The sequence below is a fragment of the Schistocerca piceifrons genome, chromosome 2 (assembly GCF_021461385.2).
Source record: "Schistocerca piceifrons isolate TAMUIC-IGC-003096 chromosome 2, iqSchPice1.1, whole genome shotgun sequence".
Taxonomy (NCBI): domain Eukaryota; kingdom Metazoa; phylum Arthropoda; class Insecta; order Orthoptera; family Acrididae; genus Schistocerca; species Schistocerca piceifrons.
Window position 1 is genome coordinate 688,201,176 of NC_060139.1, and position 24,402 is coordinate 688,225,577.

General features: G+C 42.4%; 1 protein-coding gene and 1 non-coding gene across 2 annotated transcripts in view; both read left to right on the forward strand.

Moving 5' to 3' along the window:
• Nucleotides 1-6,209: 6,209 nt before the first annotated feature.
• Nucleotides 6,210-24,402, forward strand: part of LOC124775097 (inositol polyphosphate multikinase) — a 353,921-nt gene continuing 335,728 nt past the window's right edge. Inside the window, exon 1 of the mRNA XM_047249914.1 lies at nucleotides 6,210-6,299. The gene's annotated coding sequence lies outside the window, so the exon portion shown is untranslated. The remainder of the gene's footprint in view (nucleotides 6,300-24,402) is intronic.
• Trnat-ugu lies at nucleotides 14,048-14,122 on the forward strand. The gene has a single exon. It is a non-coding gene; the product is annotated as a tRNA-Thr (tRNA).

Consider the following 24,402-nt stretch of genomic DNA (forward strand, 5'->3'; position numbering starts at 1 on the left):
AACTTTATGCCAATTCGGCAAACTTACCCTGCTGGAAATCAAAAAACTTTGCATTAGTTCAGCTCACCAGAAAGACAATGTTTTCACTAAGATTTCCCCTTACCAAAGCACATTTTTGCTGATATTAAAAAAAAAAAATTCTCTTTTGTAATCTAGGTCTATTCAAATTTTTTCACCACTTGGTATATTTTTCAACAGTCGTGGCCTTATCCTTTGCAAGACAATCGATAAGAATTCCTTTTGCATTCCTAAAAACACTGGCCATAAGCCTTCTTGCAGATGAAGGGCTCTATCATTGGGTTCCACTTACTGTTTCGATTGGCGTTTTGTTTCTGCTGTGAAGTGATAGGATCATGTGCCCTCATAGTAATATTTCAGTGCATAAAATTCTTTGGAATCTTTTCAAAATGTGCAAAACATTTGTTTTCATATTTGCTTTGGGTCATCACACAACCAGTGCCACCCATTTTGCACCAATATGCAATAGAATATAGTGCATTTCCTCTAAAATTCTCTCCTGTGTTTGCAAGTCTAGGACTTCATTCACTTGGATCATCTTCAGACTGAATTGTGCTGCTAAAATCTTAACTGTGAAAATTAAGGAGCACAGGTCCTTCAGTAACTTTGGGTAAAATTTTCCGGGCAGAAATAGTCCCAAACATTCAACTTCTGACTACACAGTATTACTGTTCATTGACAAACCTGTTTCTTCATATCAGTTTATATTACAATTGACTTACATTATTGCGTACCAATGTGCATATGTAAACAATATCAAAATTTCATCCATGTCAACACAGTCTCCTTTCAGCTTACCAAGAGCACCCATACTCGAGGGCGAGGGGGGTGGGGGCTGTCCCCCTATCCTCCTCCTCACCACCTAGCTCTCAGGGACAAAAAAGTATTGTGTACTCTGATGTTTCTCTTTCAACAAAATGGTTTAAAAGGCGGTATTATGTGAGATTTTCAGGGTTGGAAGTGGAACTTTTTAGTGGCTATCTGCAAGTTGCCATTCATCTTCCAAAATATTAAAAATACCCTATACCCTTGGATCTAGCTGTCCCCTCTGCCTCCCCAAACATAAACTATGATATGGGCACCCTCGCACGTTACATCAGGGCCAGTTTAAATTTTACAGGACCCATAGCACTGATGAATTATGGAGCTCTCATTTCTTGTTCTCCCCTTGACTATACAATATTTACTTCCGTACACAACATATGTTACTTCACTAACAGTAAGCACCAGTTCCTGTAAAATGTTTGAATCACTGCTAAAAACAACTGCAAAAACAACTTTAAGTGAGCTAGACTATCAGTAACCTTAATTTAATTTAATTCTGATTGTCTGTCTGTCTGTCTACCAGGTCCGGTACAAGAAAATTTGTCTACACAAGTGACTTTCATCATTCAGCGCCACCCTTACCCTCTTTTTTTCCCCTTGTACATTTTTCACCTGTGTCAGTTTTCGGAACTAATTATGATATGCCTGTAGGAGCCCTTGTCATTTGGGCTACAGCCAGCCCTGCTGTATGATTTATTTAGTCATTAATAGTGAACTGGGGTCCCTTTGTAACACTTCTTTACATTTTTTGAAAATACTGGACACAAAACAAATTACATATTGCAACAGATATTGTAACATTTTACATTTATGAGTGTTGGAAAACTGAAAGTGTACCCTAATTATATGCTCTTGGAGTAAAATATCAAGTTTAACACTGGTACAAAGCTATATTATAATTTCAGTTAACTTTGGCCAGTCTCAAAAAAGCATAGTATTTTTTCTATATCTAATGCTCTGGCTAAATTTAAGTCGTGTCTAAAGGAAATAAGGTATTAATGACAAGTAAAATCGAACAGTATTAACTCAGTTTGACAAAGTTTCCTTTGAAATATCAAAATATTAATATCAAACTGACACTGTTAGACATCAATCTCTGTCATCAGCAGTTCTCTTTACAGCTAACGTAATTAAATAGTTATCACAAGCCTAAGATGTTTCAGGAGAGTAAAAGGTTAATTGAAATACTAAGCATAAATCATGCAGGTGGTACCGCTGTCACCTTTAGTACAAAACAATGCAAGTAGGTGGCACACTAGCCATTGCAAACCAACGAGTTAAAATTTCATAGAGTGGCTGAGATACTAGTTACAGCGCTCCTAGCGGCAACCAACGCTACCTCGGCCGCCATGTTCTCCTTAGTCAAAACATTAGGAAAGCGTTACTGTTGTTTGTGTTGGAAGTGTGTCAGTTGTTGTGATATTACTGCAATATTTAACTTTTCTAGTTGACTTTTTTGTTACAAAATATAAAGTCAACATGCCTGCAGTGTGTTCAGCGTTCAACTGCACAAATCGCAGCGATAAAACAACAAATATTTCATATTATAAGTAAGTATATTAGTACCGAAATACGACACACGTTTTTTAATGTTTATTAAAGAGTCATTTGCATTGGAACTGTAATTATGCTTAAGACAAATGCAGGAAGTAATTTATTTATCGTTGATCACAGATTTCCTTTAAAAGATAAGGAAATTACAAAAAGATGGGTTATAAATATGAAGCGAGAAAACTGGTTTCCTACTACAGCCAGTTACCTCTGTTCAGCTCATTTTGAAGAGAAATATATGTACCACACAAATGTCCAGAGGTGCCTTTTGTCAAAACCAGTACCTGCTATCTTTAACTTTCCACCACATTTACAAAAGCAAGATAAAGAATTACGACCACAACCCAGAAAGCGATCTTTCGACAATTTGCAAGATAGTGCTATTACAGTGACATCATTAGCACAAAGTAAGTCAATAATTTAATTTTACTCCGTGTTCTTATTACTTTGAATTACATACTTTCTATTACAATCTTATGGTGTAGCTCAGTTATAAACTTACGATGTAACTACATTCTTTCAGTGCCTGTCAGACCCACATCTGTGTCTGCTGACCACAATTACTGTCTACCAAGCCCTAAGAAGTTGAAAACACAATATAACAGAGTACAAGCAGAGAATGTGCGACTAAAGAAGCGGATAAAGCAAATGAAGCAACTTAGTGTACGACACAAAAGAAGAATAGTGCAGTTACAGACTTTAGTTGCTGGTTTGAGAAGAAGGCTATGTAGTTCAGTTTCTGATATGTTAAACAGTGAACATGTAGTTAGTTTGTTGAAGGAGCTATTGGAACTTCAGTGCAGTGCTAAACTATGCCATTATTCTCAGCAAATAAGGAAATTTGCCCTGACCCTACACTTTTATTCTGCCAAGGCATACAGCTACTTACGAAAATTTGTGAAATTACCCCACCCAAGAACACTTCGACTTTGTTATTGAATTACTATGCTTGTGTTAACTACTTGTAACACATATTTCAAATAAATTCTCGTTCACAGTGTACTGGTTTTTGAGGCTTTGACTGTTTACTTTGAAATAGCGACAAAAATATCGCATTTTTGCGCCCGTTACTGTTTCTAATAGTTAACCACAGCATGTTTAGAAGTTTCACCGTAGTATTCTGGTGATACCCGCTCTAATTGCATTAATTTATGGGCAACAAGTAACGTTATAGTGGATGGACAGACTTATTTGAGTTGTCTTGTAGTGTTATCTACATCGAAAAGTTTAGCCATATTTCGACAAAAACATCCCTTTTTGCTGTCAGTGTACACTGAAATCACTGCTGTCTATTGCTTGTTTTAGAAAAAATAAAGCTAGTATGAGCTATTTCAAGTAAGTCAAACGCAGTTACAAGGGGGCGGGACACAGCAGACGAATGCCTTGACTAAAGAAAACATGGCGGCCAGAATTTCAATTTGCTTCAAACATGGCGGACCTATAGCCACTCTATGAAATTTTAACTCGTTGTTGCAAACAAAAACGGGAAATAGTACAAAGATATCATAACTGGTGAAAAGTTACCTTGTTCACAATACATCATTCTGTGCGAGGGTATCAACAACTGAGGAGACCTTTGTTAACAATGTAAAGCAAACAATCTGCGTCGACAGTATTGAAGCGGAAGTCCGCAGCAGTGAAAGCACGCCAGAGAGGAAATAACATGTGAATAAAACTCATGTCAATTTGTAATAAGTAAAAAAAAAAATCTGTTTAGTTCGGGAGAATTACAATGTACGCCTACCTTTTCTCCAAGCATTCGAAAGTAAACAATTTTATGTTATGATCTACAAGGTGTGCAACTTTGCTTCCGCCATTTGCCGTAGGTGGCGACAACGGTAAGTAGCGGTCGAAAGAAATAGATTGCAGACGTTTGGCAGTTAGCTTGGACCTCGGTCAACATATCCTAATTCAAACATTAGTCGATCTGTGTGTGACTGCATCATAATGTTGTTCTTGATTGAAAATGTCAGTTTACGAGCCTAATTCTCGTCATTTGCGGGAGGTGTTACTGTTTTGTTTCAATATGAAGAAAACAGCGGCTGAGGCTCATCGAATGGTTCAAATGGCTCTGAGCACTATGGGACTCAACATCTGTGGTCATCAGTCCCCTAGAACTTGGAACTACTTAAACCTAACTAACCTAAGGACATCACACACATCCATGCCCGAGGCAGGATTCGAACCTGCGACCGTAGCGGTCACGCGGCTCCAGACTGACGCGCCTAGATCCGCACGGCCACACCGACCGGCGCTTATCGAATGCTCTCAAGTACTTGTGGTAAGGACGCTATTAGCGAAAGAACGTGTCGTGAGTGGTTTCAACGCTTCAAGAACGGGTGATTTTAACGTCGTAGACCGGCTTAGTGGTGGAAGAGAGAATGTTTTCGAAGATGCGGAACTGGAGACATTGCTGAGTGAAGACTCGCCTCAAGAAAAATTGGCACGATTAGTGGGAGTGACACAGCAAACCATTTCGAAACGTCTCAAGGCATTGGGCATGATTCAGAAAGAAGGAATTTGGGTCCCATGTGAGCTGAACCAAGAGATGTTGAACGGCGTTTGTGTATTTGTGAACATTACTTCAGAGGCAGAAACGGAAGAGGTTTCTGCGTCGCATTGTGACCAGGGACGAAAAATGGGTTAATTACGATAACCCTAAACGCAAACAATCCTGGGGATATCCCGGCCATGCTTCCACGTCGACGGCCAAACCGAATATTCATGGCTCCAAGATGATATGCTCTGCATTTGGTGGGACCAGCTCGGCGTCGTGTACTTTGAAGTGTTAAAACCAAGTGAAACAATCACAGGTGCTCATTATCGAACTCAGTTAATGCGTCTGAGCAGAGCATTAAAAGACAAACGGCCGCAGTACAGCGAGAGGCGCTATAAAGTGATTTTGCAGCAAGACAGCGCTCGACCCCACGTTGCAAAAAGAAGTCAAAATGTACTTGGAAACGTTAAAATGGGAAGTCCTACCTCACCCGCCGTATTCTCCAGACATTGCTCCCTCTGACTATATCACCTGTTTAGATCAGTGGCGCATGGCCTGGCTGACCACCACTCCGATCGCACGAAGTCACTAATTTGGTCGATTCGTGGATCGCTTCAAAAGATGAAAAATTTTTTCGACGCGGGATTCATACACTGCCCGAAAGACGGGAGAAAGTATGGCCAGCGATGGAATAACTTTGAATGATACATGTGTAACAAATTTGTTTCATTAAAGCCTCAAATGTTGGGGAAAAAACGGCGGAAGCAAAGTTGTACACCTTATATTATACGCAGTGGTGCACGATCTTGCGCATACATCATCATAAAGACGATCATTGTTTTCAATTCGTAGCCGCTAAGGCTAATTTTCCCCCTGTTAGACTGGACAGTGAGCCTGCCCCAGACTGCGCGGGCTCCGCAGCGTGTCGTTGATGGATAAAACGCATTGTGTGATTCGTTTGTGGAAACTTACATTCAACCGCAGCTCAATGGCACGTGTCTGTTCTGCCAACTATACTGTACAAGTCACAACAGCGCGCAGGGAGTTAATAATAAACAGAAATTCCACTATTGCTCTCCCTTTCTTTCGATCCTTATGATTTATGCGTGTAAACTACATATCTGTATGTCCATTACTTTTGTATCAACAACAGAATAACATTTGGCCATTAAGTACCGGACCCATTAAACACTCTGCGAGGATACCTGTTGCGTGACGCCTGTTCGCGCAGATGCCCCGCCCACGTGCCTGCTGCGCTCGTGACGTCGCAGAGGCGAGCGAGCCGATGGAAGGGGCCGCGCCAGGTCGGAAGCGCAGTTCGGCGCAAGTCAGTGGGGGCGTCGTGTCGCTTCGTCTCGCTTCGCGTAGCGTCGCGTGTGCGCGTCACAGCCAGGGCCCTGCCGGCGCGGTGAGTACACACACAGCGCCGTGAGCGCCCGGTTGCTGTAGAGCGTACGTGGTGCATCTGCTGTCTTTTGGAACAGAACTGCAGAAATGACGCGTTGTAACTTAGCGTTTAACAACCAGCCCTCTAACGTTGCACGTCCGTACAGCTCCTGAAAGTTATTTTGGTGTTTCCATTAACAATATTCGGTAATTTATCTATGGTGGAAGGTGAACCTCGCGACACCAGATTTTCGAGTAAGCAACCGAATTTTTCTTCACATTTGTTGAGCCTAGATCTATATTGCTTGGTGTCTGAGAGCTAACGAACTGAGGACACGCTGCGCCCCCCACCCCCCACCCTCTCCCCCCTTCGAAAAAGTCGATTGTTTCTTCCCCCAACAAAAGTTTTTCATCACAAATTTAGTCCCGAGACGTTGTCCCTACGGAGTGATAAATTTTTTATGAGATCTGAAAACCCTAGTCGCCAAATCCCAAATTACTCTGTATATTGCATTATCAGACTCTGACATTGTAATAGTTGGATCGATTGAGATTTAGCTGCCGCATAATCTGGTCAACAAGTGCAAAAGCCTAGTTGAAGTAAAGCGTCTAATGTACTAAATGTTCTAAAACGTCTCCAATCCCATTTGTACTGTTCGGGAAACACGTAAGGGACAGACTTGAAAGAGAACACTACCGTCTGTGTCGGAAACAACCCCTGTTATCAGAGGTGGTACACGGCCTGTTTAGTATATAATAGATGTGGTCAGTACGGTTATCGTACTTAGCGGGTTGCATTATAGTTCCATACTGTTTATTTTTGGTGGTTGTTATTCTAATAGCTGTTGGTACTTACTACCGAATGCACCGTGTAGTACAGCATCCGCGTGGATGTATTTGATATATGCTGTTTCTTCTATTGATAGGAATTGCGTGGCAGTGGGCCTTCAGCTCATCCCGCATCCCGTCTCCACTCTCCTCCTCCCCCCCCCCCCTCCCCCCTGCCTCCTTCTGTCCAACTGAAGAAGCCAAAATACCCTGCTAGCCCACTTTTACAATTACAAGAAAATAATCACATATATTACCATGAAGCGTTAAAGTTATTCCAAACAGAGGTAAAGAGCACAGGAATCCAGTAGCTGTATCTCTGTAGAAATAACAGGTGATTTCCACAGAAGTATGAATTTTTTTTGCTCACGAGTCATCCATTGATAGACAGCGCGACAGCGAAACGCGCGCTTCGGTTAAAAAAACTGTAGCACGTAATATCGACTTACTTTAACCACCAAATACATATTCATGTCTGTTGCGATAACTGCAATGATTAAAATTATCTATGTTAATGGTATCCGAGCTTCGTGAGTGTGAAATAACATATAGTGTTGGAGTCCAGACAGTGGGCAACCGATGTCTCTACACGTGAAGATAACTTGGGACACTGTCGGATTATTATAAAAGGACTTGACTACAAAATAGAATATCTGGTTATTATCGATTCGCATTCAAAGATAACTGTGGAACAGTTTAGAATTGAAACGACAGGGAAAACCCTTCGACCAATCGTTGTTTTGTCAGTCAGCCAAGTTTATTTTGTCACACAGGGTATAGCAAACTAGAAACATACCGACCTCTTCTCCTTAATGTGGTTACAAGATGCCGCCTAAAATTATCACGAACCTTAAAAAGCAAAAATTTTCTTTTGCCAGGGTTAAGGAACAAGTTGGCTATGGAAGTCTATGGGTTATTTCGAAGTCTTGAATGAATCTGCAGATCGGAACGATGAGTGCGAACTGCCACGTCTGTGGAATTCATAGTTTGGGACGGAATGCTTTCTGCTAACAGTTATGGGGGAACAATTGCTGTACTGACGAATATTCATGTCAATGCTAATACTCCCAATCGACATCAATAAGCAGTGAGAAATTCAGAACTGAAAGAGGGCAGAAGAGCAGCTATTCCATATCACCAATACGGCTTTCATTAGCCCAAGGGGAAGTTTTCAGATACAAAGAAACATTACGGGTTAATGTAACTATCTAGGCCGCCTTCTGTTCGCTGATGACTACTGTTTGCCGATAGTGCAGAAAATCTTAAACAATTCGACGAAATGAATGGAGCACATATGAAAGTGGGCCTGAAAAATATTCAGACAGTGTGAACTGGAACTCCACCGACAAAATTTCTGGGATGTTCAAAGACTAATATTTTGATATAGAAGACCCGTAGTTTCCGTTGACTCATTTCAGAATAATAGATTTCATACCCCCATTTCTTTTTGTAGCTGTACTGCTCTGGAACGCCTCGGTAGCTGATTGATCAACGCGGCTGAGTGCAATGCGGGGGACCCGGGTTCAATACCCGGCCGTGTCGGAGATTTAATCCGGTCGGGTAATGGATGTTGTGATGTGGTCATTATGATCATTTGATCTTCGTCGACGAAGTCGCCTAATACCCCAGATGGGGTATTCCGGCCAAAAATGCCATACGAACATTCCATTTCATTTCATTTTCATCTTCTCAGCAGTGGAGACGGCGTCGGTACGCGGAGCGTGCCATGTCTGGAACGCAGCCTGTTCCATTCATGCACACGGGATTCTTTATGTTGACGACGGAAATGCCCAATTTAATGTTCGCCCTCAAGTTTGCTTACACTACTGCTCGTCACTGTTTCGTGTTTGTTTTTACGGCAGTGTTAGTCGTGCTTTAACAGTGATACGCATAGGAACGAATAATTTTTCTGGCGAAGAATTTCTTAAGTTGCAGATGTACTGTGATGTGGTTAACGTCACTGAAAGGACAGCTCAACGCTGCGTTATTGTGCCGTTCTTTTATTGCACTCAGTGCACCGATAAAGAGACGTGTATCAGTAAATCTATGCATATTGTTCTGTATCATCTTTAACGTACTACAAACACTCCCAGGAAAACAAATCCGAGACAGAACCGAGCTGTACTGTATTCAGGCAGTAGGGCGATGTGCAAAGTGAACATTGAGAGGTAGTGAAAAGTTTATCATTTCGAAAAAATTATGTTGCGTAAGTAATGTTTTGTTTGTTTATAGGTACGAGGTGGCTGAAATTAAAGTGCAGCTGCTCACAAAGGTCCAGGTGGGCTGTAATTATCGTATGGCAGCGAAATTTGGTATACATTCTAATGTGTTAACGTGGAACCGATTTACGATGGAAATAAATTAGTTTCAGGTTTGGCCACCAGGTGCAAATCTGGTGCTGGGAATGCCAGAAAGACGTATAGATACGTTTCCATATGTAACAGATTAGGTATGGGACATGGGCAGAAGAGATCAAACGAGTGGTCAAATGTGTTGAAGTTACTAACTGCCACTACCACAACTTGCTCAATATGATACAGTAGACGTCGACGAGATGCTGTGTAGTGCCAAATCTGCACCTTGTGGCCAAAATTGGAACTATTTTTTTCCCCAGCGTAAATCTATTCAGCATTAACGCGTCGGAATTCTAACACGTTTTGGTGCCAGGATGATACAGCCCACACTGTACCTCTGTAATTAAGTGTACTTCAATTATAACCACCTGGTTCATGTGTGCAGTCGTGGTGCACACTGAGATTCCTGCGCCACAGGGCTATAGCACACGCCCTAGGCGCAGCTCATTGATAAATGGAAATAGGCTGCGTCATTTTCTAGCAGTGTGCTACGGGACCGTGGAGCGGAGATTTCAATCTGTACCAGAACTGCACACATCTGCCTACCTACAAACAAAAACAAAAGTGTATTTTTTCGAGATGATGATGAAAACATTAACTACCACTCGTACTGTTGTCAACAGCAGGTATCGTTTACGACTGGAACGGATTTGCCTCTAAACACATCGCGCATATCGTTGACATTTCCATTGCGTGCAGATATTTTCAGTGCTGCTCAGATACAAAGATAAAAAGGTGTAAGAAATCCTGCCACAGGAGACCACGGGTCCCTGATACCAAAATACTCAGAAAATCTCCCCGAACAAACACCGAAATTTTGTCAGTATGGGGTTAAGGTTCACCCTGTAGATAAGACTTAAAATTGTGTGCAATGAACATACCGAAAATAAAATAGTACAAACGACTAATGAAGATGTAAAGCCAGATGAAAAGTTTTAATATAGAGCAACTGAAGATAATGACTGCATGATTAGCAAGATAAATAAAAGGAATAAAAATGGCCTGGTGTATTTTTGGTAACGTAAGGTGGGCTTCCAAAATTGTGCATCCGATGAGTCTGGAAAGGAAAATTTACAATCAAAGTGCATCACAAGTTTTGGCAAATCGGTGACTCATGGACTTTTGATGTGAAAACCATTCAAAAACCGAGGATAGATATATACTGGGAATTGCTGCTAGAGGCAGGAAATCAAATAAGTGGCTTAGGGAATACGCTGGAGTGAAGACGTAATGGCAAGGGCAGTGAAGACTTAATGGCATGGGCGCCCATACGATAGTTGGTGGGGAGAGGGGGTTGAGACCTGGGGATACGGTGCTTATTGAATAATTTGGGAGACTAATCGCGATTTGTAAGAAGCCATGAAAATATCCAGTTCTGACCCGTTATAAACCTGCATAATACTGACATTTTAAACATTTCCTTGAAAGAAAACACCCTTCTACATTAGATTTTTTTAAATTTTTTTTTCCTTTCCCTGAAAGCTAGGGGGGGGGGGGGGGGCGGGAGATGGCGCTCCGGCATTCTTCTCCCCACCCCCTTTTGCCCTCAGGTATGGGCGCGCCCTTGCGTAATGCGACGAAATAAAGGTAGGCTGGACAAGCAACAAAGTATATGGACCAAGGAAATTTCCAAAAGAATATATACATATGAAGACCTAATGGAAAGTGGGAACGTGAAGTTAGAGAACATGCAGGAACAAGGGGAGCGTACACCTGAAGAGTAAAGCATGGAGCAGTCGACAGAGTCTTTATCCATCGATGAATGTCAAATAATGAAATAATAATGATGATGAATTCGACGTAAATAAAATGTCACTGTTGAAAATAATCTTTTGGTAGACTACTACATGAGTCACTCCTCTACACTATGCCAATGCATTGAAGACCGCTAAGTACAAAATTCGCTGCCTGAATAGCAGAAACTGTTTCTCGGTGAGCTTAAAAACTTCGTTCGCGTGAAATATGTAAAATATTGTGTGTATCAACAACAGCTGAGCAGTTTTGGCGTTCTGTATGTCATATTAAGGCAAAGCCCCAATCCATTAGTTTCACTTACTGAAGTAAACTGATAAAGTGATTATTTTGTTCAAACATTTCTAAAAATATTCTCCTTTTCGTCCCAGCAAACTATGCGCATACCTCAACCCTGATTCTGCACCACTTCGTACACGCGCCAGAAACATTCGTCATTTGAAAAACACTGTAAAACATATCACAATTACTCGTAAACTACCGGACCTTTGTCAGTATGAATGACCGAGTTTGAAACTGATATCGGTGCATATACAGGGTGAGTCACGTAACATTACCGCTGGATATATTTCGTAAACCACATCAAATACTGACGAATCGATTCCACAGATCGAACGTGAGGAGAGGGGCTAGTGTAATTGGTTAATACAAACCATAAAAAATGCACGGAAGTATGTTTTTTAACACAAACCTACGTTTTTTAAATGGAACCCCCTTAGTTTTGTTAGCACGTAGGAACATATAAACAAATACGTAATCAGTACCGTTTGTTGCATTGTAAAATGTTAATTACATCCGGAGATATTGTAACCTAAAGTTGACGCTTGAGTACCACTCCTCCGCTATTCGATCGTGTGTATCGGAGAGCACCGAATTACGTAGGGATCCAAAGGGAAAGGTGATGGACCTTAGGTACAGAAGAGACTGGAACAGCACATTACGTCCACATGCTAACACCTTTTTATTGGTCATTTTCACTGACGCACATGTACATTACCATGAGGGGTGAGGTACACGTACACACGTGGTTTCGGTTTTCAATTACGGAGTGGAATAGAGTGTGTCCCGACATTTCAGGCCAATAGATGTTCATTGTGGGGTACATTAAAAGAGAATGTGTACCATGATGTTCCTACAACCCCAGAGGATATGAAACAACGTATTGTGGCAGCCTGCGGCGACATTACACCATATGTACTGCGGCGTGTACGACATTCATTACGCCAGAGATTGCAATTCTGTGCAGCAAATGATGGCTACCAATTGAACATCTATTGGCCTGACATGTCGGGACACACTCTATTCCACTCCGTAATTAAAAACGGAAACCACGTGAGGTGACTCACCCTGTATATTCTGCAATCATACTTTTTGCTGCAAGCTACATATCCACGAAATGAAACACAGCAGTCAACATTGGCTTTTACAACGTTACTGTAAAGTTTATTGTTTAGTAGCTGAGGGTGGCAATAACTACACACAAAACTACCGTTCCGAAGATTACAGATTGCTGTCAATACACAATTGTATTGAAGAGTCCGAACGCCAATACACAGTGCGTGCATAGTGTATTTTTCGCCAGTGTTCAAGAACCTGTAGAATAATACTAACAGTGCACCTCCTATCATTTCTCTTATGCTTTTAGTGCCTGTATCAATGCTTGAACATTTTGTATACAGCTTCGAAAATATCTATAAAATCAGATTTTCGTCAAGTTTCCAAAGCTGCAGATGATGTATCCTCAGTGCCACAACGGAGTTCTTTGTCATTTCTTTGTTATTATGCCAGATATATGTTTACTGCAATTTCATTCGTAATGGTATTGCATTTCACTTTAATTGCACGAAATTATTTTTCAAAAAATGGTTCAAATGGCTCTAAGCACTGTGGGACTTAACATCTGTGGTCACCAGTCCCCTAGAACTTAGAACTACTTAAACCTAACAAACCTAAAGACATCACACATATCCATGCCCGAGGCAGGACTCGAACCTGCGACCGTAGAGGTCACGCGGTTGCAGACTGAAGCGCCTAGAACCGCACGGCCACACCGGCCGGCAATTATTTTTCAATGCAGGACACGATGGTATACAAAAGGATTGCAGCCATATGATTGATTATATGTATCAGTTCCAATCCTATCGAACTAAAATATTTGAATATAATCAGCTGACTTAAGAGTCGCTTATCTTATCACATTGAAGGGTCACCCTTACTGTATAGTTCACTGCCCTTTACAGATTGGTCAGACTGAAACGATGGTGGGTAGCAGCAGGCCACTATTGATAGCTTATGTAAGTGTATGTGTTTGGGGATCTCAGTGCAGAATTGAAGCTTTATGTATAGTTCCACCACTGCAGTGCAAGTTCTTAATTCTCCTGTGAAGTCGCAGGATGCTTGTGTTGTCATATGGGCAAATTTCAACTTATCTGTTAACGTATTTGTTTGGCCTGTGCTATTTCGTTCACTTGTGTGATCTTATGCACCCATCAGATTTCAAAAAGTTTGCCACTCCCTCATACTTTTACGGATTTATGGACGACCCTGCAGGATTCATGGTGTCAATTCCCTCCAGCTCTATATACGAAGATGGTATCTGTTCTTTCGGACTACATCTTCGTATGTAGTTCAGGCTAGCCGGCCATTGGCCTTATTCTTCTGTGCTGGATGCCACGCATTGCCTGAACTTTTACGGGCTCAATAAGATTGGCTGCCACGAGTAATGAGTGTAATGGGCACGGGCACTACGAATGTAGTGTGTGGGCATTAAGTTGGGAATGTGGGTCTCACGGGGAGCGTGCAAGGGATAAATCCCTGCAGTCGCACTATCCTCTGTGCCCTCGGTGGCTCAAGTGGATAGAGCGTCTGCCATGTAAGCAGGAGATCCCGGGTTCGAGTCCCGCTCGGGGCACACATTTTCAACTATTTCCGTTGATGTATATCAACGACTGTCGACAGCTTACGGACTTGATTTAATTATCATTCCCTCCAGCACTACTTCAGTCATTACTCGAGTCCATATCACGTCGTGTTGCGGCACTTCTGCGTGCTCGCAGGGGCCCTACACGATATTGGGCAGGTCAGCCAGTTTCTTTGGCTCTTCAGAGAAACACCGAATTAACGTCTCATTGCCCGTGTTCACCGGGTTTATAGCGTAACAACTTATTTTTGTTCCCATGTGGCAAACAAAGCGTGCGCGGACTGCGATCTTGATGACCTCAAAAAACTTAATCCTCCAAAAATCAGGGTGGAATTGCTCCAAATGTATAAATTTAAAGGCGAATATTTTGAGAAACAGCAGAACGATTTGTACCCAAAACAGTTTTTCTTTCATTGTTTTTGCAAAAACTTGAAAGGCCACACTCGTCTGACAAGACGGTGGACCGACCCGGATCGAATCCGCGCACCTGGTTAACGATACTTACTTGTTAGTCTGCTACGCCGATCAGCCGAAGTGCAGTGTTTTCCCCCGCCATGCACATTTACGCAACGTTTCGAGCTGATCCCCAAACTCTGTCTTAGAATATATGATAAACCAACAGCTGAAATACGATCAGACAAAGATAGTTTATACGATTCACAAGTACGTGGCGCCAACAATTGTGGTGCCCGGAAGGGTATGGCCACCAACTTAATATAAACTGTTGCCAAATCATAAAATAGAAAAGCGATCGCTGTAACCACCCAATAACGCTCAGAAGTATTGGCTCTTCGTGTAGCATTTTAACAATCTAGCACAGATTGAGTCTGCAGCAACAAATAAATCAATCCTTTTTTAGTTTGACTGCTTTCGCTGAGGTAAAGTATTTGAAAGTTGATTTTTGCTGAAAACGGAACGCAGTTTGAACACCATTTTAAACAGAATATTTGTTACATGGTTACGACGAAAGAAAAAGGAACGCATCTAGAGCATTGGTTTTAAGCGCGGAAGGAAGAACTTAAAGAGTAAAAGAGGCAAATGGGGTTGATTGTTATTACGCATCATCATGTGAAAGTGATGCCGAAAAAGCTGAACTATTATTAATGTGGTACGAAAGAAGGGCACCTTTACTCTTCGGCTGCTTTCCTAAAGGAGATTGATATGCGAGTCGAGTATAAAAAGTGTATATTTGTCTTATCTCGACAACTGTAAGGATTACAAGAATTCTCGCTTCACATTAGACAATGTCACTAGAGAACCTCCCTCACGTTTCCAACGAAGAGACAATTAACAATTTTGGCCGTACCACATCTGACCACCTTTTAATTTAAATACATTGTCGGAGAAAAGTGCATGTGGAAAGACGACGTCGATTTTGATTCGATGACGGCATATGCCATTTGCGAGATAGTAAATATACTGATTATGGTTTCAAGGTCGTCCGCCAACACACAGCGTAGTAGCATAGCTATCAGAGTGCCATCTGTGTCTATCCTTTAATAGGGCATGCTCACAGCCAGAAGGCTCAGTGTGGCGCAAACATGTGGAGCAAGCAGGCAACCAAGCCACGGCGACATACTCGTGCTTCCTACAGCCAACTGAGCGAATTTGAAAGCGGTCGAGTTGTGGACGATGTTATCAGCGGTCACGTGAACATTCTCACACCCGTAGACGAGCTTTTGGACGTCCAAGATGCACAGACGCCGGCCAGCATCGTCGTACTGTAAGGGCAGCAGTGGCTGATGGTACAGGTACTGCAGCAAAGATAAAAGGCCTTGTGAGTCCAGACGTGTCAACACGAACTGTTGTGAACTAGTTATTAGCAGTGGGACTACGGGCATGCCACCTCTACTCCGTCTTCCACTCACGCGACAGCATCAATATGCACGGCTCGACTGATGCCGACAGATGATCACTTGGAAGATGGAATGGCACGGCGTGGTCTTTAGCGATGAAAGCACTTGGTGCTTCTGAGGGATGCTAACCAGACCTCGGCTGCGCAGAAAGTTGTTAGACCCGTTCTCGTGCCGTTCTTGCAACAGGAATGTGATACGTTGTTCCAACAGGAAAATGCTCGCCCACACTCTACCTGTGAAGCTGAACGTGAACTGTCAGATATGCAGTAACTTCCCTGACCAGCATGACCTCTGGACTTGTCTTCAATCGAGCACATGTCGACATGGTGGGACGAAAAGTGATTTCTGCAACTTGTCAACAACAACTCTTATAAAGCTACATGAACTGGTCGAGCACAACGTATCCCAGGACAGTATTCGCCATCTGTGCAATGGGCAGATGCCAGAGTCAGCGCCTGCACTGCTGCTTGTGGAGGCTACAACATGTACTAATATGGATGTTTCAGCATGGTTTTATAGGTGGTACCTCAGAACCGCTTGTGCTATTTATCTGTAAATATAGTCATTTCATGTAATCCATATGCATTGTTGCAACAATAAATCTTGACTGGATTGGATACCTGTAAATGGGTGCATTATCTTTTCCCAGCATTGTATTTATAGCCAAAAGACATTCCTTACTTCATCTTCCAGGGACTTCAAAGCATTGTTAAAAAACTGTAATATTTGCTGCTGATATGGTAATAGTTGAGTAGTGGCTTCCAACTCTCACAGATGTAGTGTAATTTACCACCATTTCTATGCATTATTTTAATGCTTAATTTTGATTGGCTGGAGAGGCAAATTCTGCTGCCATCTTGCATTTTGAATGGCTGTTTCATTTTTAATATTAGGCTGTGACTGGCTGAAAATAGGGGAGGGAATTTACAATTTTCTACTAACACAACTGGGCTAGTTTTGACATCTTGGATTTTTGTTGTTAGGGTGTAAAGGACGAGAGAGGAGTGAGGTGTGGCTTGATATGAATGATTATGTTACTGATGAGATTGGTGATGCCACTGATAAGTTGGGTAGGCCGTGTGACGCCAGTGCTCCTGCAAGTAGGCAACCAGCGAGGCTGCTCCCCCCACATGTGATTTGTTCCAGAATCCTCATTATCATCCTACTAGTGGCAATCTGTAGTTACCAGCTACGAGTTTCATTTCTGTTTATAGCGGTCAGGTCGACGCTTATGTATTCATAAAACCTGATGAAATGTCACAAGAACCTGTAAGTCTCAAGTCCGATATCTCTTCCACACCTTGCATCGTAGTATGAGGGTCCATTGGATATGACAAGACTGATTTGGTAATTGTTGAAGATAGACGAATTCTCGCCGTCTAGGTGGAAACTATGGTAAACTATGTTGTACCCTTTACGACCAGGATACGAAATGCCATATTTCAGCTGGATAATGTAACATCACACACTGCAACGCTTTGAGGACTGAATCTGCGGATCCTTGACTGGCCTGGCCCATCCTCTGATTTATCACTGACAGAGCATGTCTGGGATGTGAGAGAAGACATATACTTTCGTATCAGCTTCCAGCCAACAATGTTCTTAAACTGACTCCGTGTTGTTTCAGGAAAGGCAAGAAATTCATGCCACAACGAGTACAAAAGTGTATTCGTGGCCGTGGGGGTCACACCTCATATTGATGGACATAAGTTCCGAATGGAATGAAAATTTAATAATTTTATACCTGTTATGTGATTAGCGTCTCGAGAAAGTTTCGTCAGTGTAAAATTGGTCTGTGGTGTGCTAGAACACTAACACTGCAATGTTCAGTCCTCAAAAGTATATTAAGAAGACAATCAAGATAATCTGATTCGCATTGTTGAGAATATTGTCCGACGTACTGGTAGAAGGCCGTTCAAATGGCTCTGAGCACTATGGGACTTAACTACTGAGGTCATCAGTCCCCTAGAACTTAGAACTATTTAAACCTAACTAACCTAAGGACATCACACACATCCATGCCCGAGGCAGGATTCGAACCTGCGACCGTAGCGGTCACGCGGTTCCAAACTGACGCGCTTAGAACCGCACGGCCACACCGGCCGGCTAGAAGGCCGTTCAACTCGCCTATATACATGAGTGATATGGGAGAGTAAAGAATTCATCGGCATTCTGTGCTAGTATTCAATTTCATACGAGTAAAGTTGCTCAAATGTCTGAATAAATTCACTTAATTCATAATGTGAAGCATGGCATACCACCGATAGAATAGAAGTTGTTCAGTTATAGTGTGAGGTAGCAAATTCTCTACTTCCGTGACTGTGGACGCTCTTTGAAACAACGGGATAATCGACGGAAATCAGGAGAAGCTTACTTACACAAGTAGAACCAGACACAATCGTTACTTCTTGCTTAAAGCTCGTAGGAGTGGGAAGAGGGAGGGCAGGACAAAATTTAGGTGCTTCATGAAGAATCCGGAAGTAGAACATCAAACCAAACCGTTTGCAGTCGACTTTGTCGAGGTGGCAACCATGTAATTAGACATCTGGCATATGCTCCCTAACAACACAACACAACGTAGTGATCGAGGAAACAGCTGGGAGTAAAATCGTGCGTGACATTGCGACAGAAAAGGTGGCATGAATTTCTCTGACGGGTCGAAATTTTGTTTCGAGCCTGAAAAACCGCGTTTACACCCGGAGAGAGCGTGAAATAGTGTCACATTCGTCCTCGAAACCTTTCACTATTCCGAGAGCGGAGAGGACCATCAGTGAACAACGTGCGGACGTCGACATTGTCTAGAAGGGTTCTTTTAACGCTCGAAATTATAGGGACGAGCCGCTGCGAACTTTTACTCTGTCGTTTGCTGTACCGCTAGCGATTCTTTTCGTTTTGAGGAACACAATGCTCTCCCTCACAGAGCTCAAATGTCGTATTAGAAACTGTGGTTATCATTTGAATTTTCTTTGGAGGCAAGAGTCATATTGAACATGATCGGGGTTTGTTTAGACTGCATATTGTACCTTGGCCAGAATCTCTCAAGCCTATTTGTAGTGAAGATTGCTCTTCTCGAGAAGTTCAAAATAAGATTAATTCCGTGGCACTAAGGCGGAAACAGTCTTAGCCATGTTAGGTGACAATAATTACCGTTGTTTCGTCTGTTTTTGACTCCACTGATACAACAGTTATCCTCTGACTTGTTAGCACCGACATCAATGTAGGACAACTTCTTGCACCATAGCTGGTAGTATTAGATAAGCTTGATCTAAAAGATTTTCATTACGTAATATTTGATATCTTGTCTGATACCCTAATTATTTTGAGCAGTGTGCTTGAGACAATCTTAACACGCGATAGGAATTCTCCGGATACGCATCAGATAAAAGAAATGTGTACTTCATCATAAATATTTTTTTCAATCAGAACGGTTGTTTTAGTTGTATAGTTACTGTGTAATAGACTTACGACGAGGGAATTGAAAATTAATGAAAACGTTTTTTGGCAATAAACCACGAGAGTTTTAAGGTAATGTGCAGATGTTATTTCAGGTTTTAATTTCCATCTAGTTAGTCTGCTTCCGTAGCTGAGTGGTCAGCATAGCGGCTGTCATGCGCAGGATCCGGGTTCGATTCCCGCTTCTATCAAGGACTTTTCCTTGGTGAGAGTACAAGTGCGGGGTGCACTAAGCCTCGCGATGTCAACTGAAGAACTACTTTACCGAACGGTAGTGGTTCCATGGAGTGTAAAGTCTGTAAAACGGCTGGGAGATTGGTGTGCTGACCACATGCCCCTTCATACCGCTTCAGCAGGAAGCCGCAAGACAGAGGCTGACACGGCTGCCGATAGACATATCTTGGGCCCTCACGGCCTGGACGGGGAGGGGGGGTTCGTTTATTGATGTTAAAAGTCTATTTAGTTTCAGACGTGGATGTAACACAAAATCACCTACTTGTCTCTGCACAATATTCGAAGTGCTCCGCAAAACTAACTGCAGCGTAAGCTAATCGTATGAAATGAGAAAAAAAAGTACGATGACCTTGTTGATATAAGTGTTTAAAGCTTGTGAAATAGTACAGTTAAGATGGAGTGTCGTGGATAGCATTATACAAAGTTGGCGTGAAAAAAATGTTACTTGTTTGTTAGACAGTTCTTCAATTTCATGCAGAAGTACCTACATATTACCTACATAGCTGCCACGACCCGGCGCAGCGCATATCTGTGCTCACCACTATGCAACAAGGAAAGAGTGGAAGCCATATATATGCGACAAGGAAAGTGTGCCTTCTTAGTTACAGCATCAGCGCAAAACTTTTCGCAAGAACGGCTGCTCAAAGATACAAACAAGACGACCTCTCCAGCCGAAAAGTAAGAAGAAAGAACACAATCCAGAGGAAGAAACCAAACATCTGGCATTCCTTCCGTACACGAGATCGCCCACAGCCAAGATTGCCATGATCATGGAGAGAAACATCATAAAAACCATTACCCGCTCAAAAAGTCAAGAATATGCTCTGTCGATCGAAGACCAACTAGGGTAAGGGTAAAGTAGTAGAGCGGTGAGCGGCGCCGGCTACGATAAGAGCGGCAGTGCGGTGTTTTCCATCAGTTCCTAACGTGGCGTCATCACGTGACCTAGCTAAGCTCCTCGTTTCGAGTAAAACCAACTGTTTTTGGAAACGTGTTGCTGAACGACAAGAGGAGTTTTAAAATTCAACCCATTAGTAGGAGCTGAAAAGCTTACAACAAGAATGTCAATCCGAACATTCGATTGCATACAGCAGAAAATAGTCCTCGCTTGACGAAGAAAAGACCAGGCCTTCCACTTCAACTGACACTGGAAGAGGATCTCGTTGTAACACTGAGGCATGTAAAAAAATATTTATTAAATTACAGAAGCCTTACTTAAAACTGTTTGATAAATAAGGAATTTCTTTCCAATTCTATATTTACTGTGCTTAGCTCGTGGTCTCGCGGTAGCGTTCTCGCTTCCCGCGCACGGGGTCTCAGGGATTTTCTCTGCCTCGAGATGTAAGGGTGCTATGTGTTCTTCATCATCATTGACTCGCAAGTCGCCGGCGCCAACTAAAAAGGACTTGCAATACGGCGGCCGGACTCCCTCGCATGGGGCCTCCCGCCCAACAATGCCATACCATCATTTCATTTCTATATTTACTGTTCGTAAGTTAATAAACAGTTCGGCTTACGTATAATATGTATATGTGTTTTGAAAGTAAGTATAGAAAATAATCAATTTATTTCACTGAATATTTAAATACCGACATTTTCATTTGGTTCATAAGGCAGTTCGCTCCCAAAATAGGTTTTTCTGGTCCCGTATAACTACTACCCGTTGACGATGATTCATAGTGTGGAGGATATTGCTGATGTGCCTTCCTCGTTTTGCGTTCTCTTACAGCCTCCACCACGCAGATCATCCAAACGACTCAAATATGCAAGGAAACTTAAAAAGAAATGATGGACATTTACCTTTGCGTCAGTTTGTTTCCTCATAATTAAAATAGTATAAGTTTTTTCTTTCCTCCATTTCCATCATTCCTTTATTCACATAATCTTTTTTCCTTATGATTCCCGTGGAACGGTGGTGTCTACAAAACCTGTCGTCATCTTCAGGGCGCGAAGCCATTGTGCCCTGTTGCTTGTTAGGTTCTACGACATTACTCTCTGCGATTTTGCCATCTATGCCAGCGCAATCGTCTTCTTGTTCTTCTACCACTGAACGAGAAGTAATGTTCCCTGCCATCGGATGGGAAGAACAACATCCCGGGTGAATATCCATGAGAATTGCAAATTTGCACTACTTCGTGGTGGAAACAGAACCACATTTATACACTGAAGTGACAAAAGTCGTTCCATAGCGATTGCATATATACTGATGCCAATAGTATCGCGTACACAAGGTATAAAAGGGCAGTGCACTGGCGGAGCTATCATTTGTAATCAGGTGATTCATGTGAAAAGGTTTCCGATGTGATTATGGCCGCACGACGGGAATTAATAGACGATGAACGTGGAACGATAGTTGGAACTAGGCCGTGGGACATTCTATTTCGGAGATCGTTAAGGAATTCAATATTCCGCGATCCACAGTGTCAAGGGTGTGTTGAGTACACCAAATTGCAGGCATTTACCTCTCACGATGGACTGCGCAGTGGCTAACGGCTTCTCTTAACGAGCGAGAGCGGCAGCGATTGGCAACAGTTGTCAGTGCTAACAGACAAACAACCGCAGAAATCAATGTGGGACATACAATGAACGTATCCGTTAGGAGAGTGTCGCGATATTTGGCATTAGTGAGCTATGGCGGGAGACGACCGTTGCGAGTGCCTTTGCTAACACTAAAAGACATCGCCTGCACCGCCTCTCCTGGACTCGCGACCATATTGGTTGTACCCTGACGATTGGAAAACTGGCCTCGTCATATGAGTTCCGATTTCAGTTAGTAAGAGCCGATGGTAGGATTCGAGTGTGATGCAGACCCCACGAAGCCATGGACCAAAGTTGTGAACAAGGTCTTGTGCAAGCTGGTGGTGGTTCCATAATGGTGCGTAAGGTAGTCATGTTATGTTGTTCCACGAGGAAAAACAATTCCTTGATATTGAAAGTCGTAAATTTGAGTCCAGTTTTAAGGTTCTGCTTCAAAGAACGATTTCGTTCTGTTAATTTTGAAAAAGAAATTTATACAGGATGGTCCATTGATCGTGACCGGGCCAAATATCTCACGAAATAAGCGTCAAACGAAAAAACTACAAAGAGCGAAACTTGTCTAGCTTGAAGGGGCCCGGAAGGTGATCTACTCGATGCTGAGAGAAACGTCGTTACACGTATTGCCAAATGCATTGAGGCTGACGGACATCATTTTGAGCATTTATTGCATTAATGTGGTATTTACAGGTAATAACGCTGTAACAGCATGCGTTCTCAGAAATGATAGGTTCACAAAGGTACATGTATGACATTGGAACAACCGAAATAAAATGTTCAAACGTACCTACATTCTGTATTTTAATTTAAAAAACCTACCTGTTACCAACTGTTCGTCTAAAATTGTGAGCCATGTGTTTCTGACTATTACAGCGCCATCTATCAGAAAGCGAAAAAAGTGGTCCAACTAAAACATTCATATTTCTTTAGGTACTACACGAATATGTAATAAAAAATGGGGGTTCCTTTTTAAAAAACGCAGTTGATATCCGTTTGACCTATGGCAGCGCCATCTAGCGGGCCAACGCCATCTTGTTTCCCCCTTCAACGCCCGAAGATACACAATTTAAAGTCAATGGTCTTATTTCCACCTGTAAACTAGGCAATGCTGCTGTAGGGATACTGGTAGCACGATGCCCGTAGCATGTGCTACGATATGTGGTAACTACTGCAAATGCGCACCAAAGCATTTTTTGAACGGAACTGTGGTATTTTTTGCGCTAGAATAATAGATCTGTATGAGACAAATTCAGTATCATAACTCTTTTGTAGTGTACTAGAATTTACGGAGTAAAAGCACGGCCGGCCGGAGTGGCCGAGCGGTTCTAGGCGCTTCTGTCTGGAATCGCGTGACCGCAACGGTCGCAGGTTCAAATCCTGCCTCGGGCGTGGATGTGTGTGATGTCCTTAGGTTAGTTAGGTTTAATTAGTTCTAAGTTCTGGGCGACTGATGACATCAGAAGTTAAGTCGCATAGTGCTCAGAGCCATTTGAACCAGTAAAAGCACAATGAATAAGAGGATTTCGTTCTGTTTTTGCGGCCATCTGAATAGCGCGCGCCTAACCCTGTTAGCACAGTATATATAAAACAAACGAAATCCTTTCAGATACTCATTCTTGCAGCAAACAATGAAACCGCTCTTTATCCTTGAATTGCAAGACTTTATCTAAAACTTGCAGGGGAAGTAATTGTTAGATACAGCGTGACAGTTATTGGACTACATGAAATGAAATCGGCGTAACTTCGGAATGGTTTGCGTTAGGATGTTCAGACCGTACGATTGGCCGCGGAGCATGATGGGAAGTATAAGCATGCATGTTTGGTGTAACGACGAAGCCCACACTCATTTGATTGGGCTCGTCAATAAGCAAAATTGGCGCATTTGGAGGACTAGGATTCCGCGTTTCGCGATGGAGATGTCTCTTCAGCCTCGAAGGGTGACTGTGTGGTGTGCAGTGCCCAGTCACGGAATAATCTGTGCAATATTGCTTGATGGCACGGTGACTACCGAACGGTACGTGAAGGTTTTAGAAAATGATTTCATCCCCGTTATCCAAAGCGACGCTGATTTAGACAAGAAGTGGATCATGCAAGACGGAGCTCGATCCCATTGAAGTAGGGTAGTATTTGATGTCCTGGAGGAGCACTTTGGGGACCGCATTCTGGCTCTGAGATACCCAGAGGCCACTGGCA